Genomic DNA, 1,016 nt, shown 5'->3' on the forward strand with positions numbered 1-1,016 from the left:
GGAGGATGTGGATGGGGGAGAGGGGTGTTTCGTCAGAGCAGTCAAGCTATATCCTGTTTTTGGGTTGTGTCAAATAAACCATTAATCTATATCCAAAGGCATGTCTTTTGTGTGTGTTTTAAAGCAAAGCGAGAAGAGACCGTGTTTGAACAGCCTTGTGGTTATCAACAAACGTATCTGCAGAGCCGAAAAGCACCACTGCTGCCTTTGTGCTCATATGGGAGAGCACTGACATGGCTGGGCCAGATAATCAGACTACTGAAGTGACAGATGTTTTTCATTGGGCCATTTGTGTGTGTGTGCGTGCGTGTATGCACATGTATACACAGCATGCATGTCATTGTGCTGATTGGAGAATTATTCGCTTGGCATTTGCTTGCAGTACTGGATTGGTTAAAGTCATCATATGTTTTAATCCAGACGATGGTTGCTGATCCGTTCCCATGAGCTCCCATCAAACTGTCAGAGAGATATACAGATATATCCGATTGCTACCAATATTTTACTTTGAATTGTAGAATATACTAAAGGTATTTCCCTCATTTAATGATTTATATTTTTCAATTTACTGTATATCTACTTGAAATGCAGTAAATTATAAGTAAGTCATATTGTGTAGTCTAATAAAGTGGTTCCCAGCCCGTATCTTATTTGTTCTCTTTCTTTTGAAATACTGGACAAGTTTAAATTTTCATGCTGCATCAACATTTCTTTACTTATAAGCGTCACAAGACTAAAAAGTTGGAAACCAATGATCTAATTCATTGAAATTAAATGTATTTGCTTGTAAACTATCTTGAATATAATAGGTAAAGTAAAAAAGAAGTTAAACATACTTAGCTATATAGCACCTTTCTGGATCAGAGGTCACAAAATGCTTCACAATAGAAGATATAAAATAGAGAAGAAATAAATATAATAGAGACAAAGGTTGGTAGCCATGCAATGATATTAAAATGGGCTGAAAAGGCCGCTGTGTGAACACACATAGACTAAAGAGCTGCACATTGCCCTGT

This window comes from Etheostoma spectabile, chromosome 20, assembly GCF_008692095.1.
Source record: "Etheostoma spectabile isolate EspeVRDwgs_2016 chromosome 20, UIUC_Espe_1.0, whole genome shotgun sequence".
Classification (NCBI taxonomy): domain Eukaryota; kingdom Metazoa; phylum Chordata; class Actinopteri; order Perciformes; family Percidae; genus Etheostoma; species Etheostoma spectabile.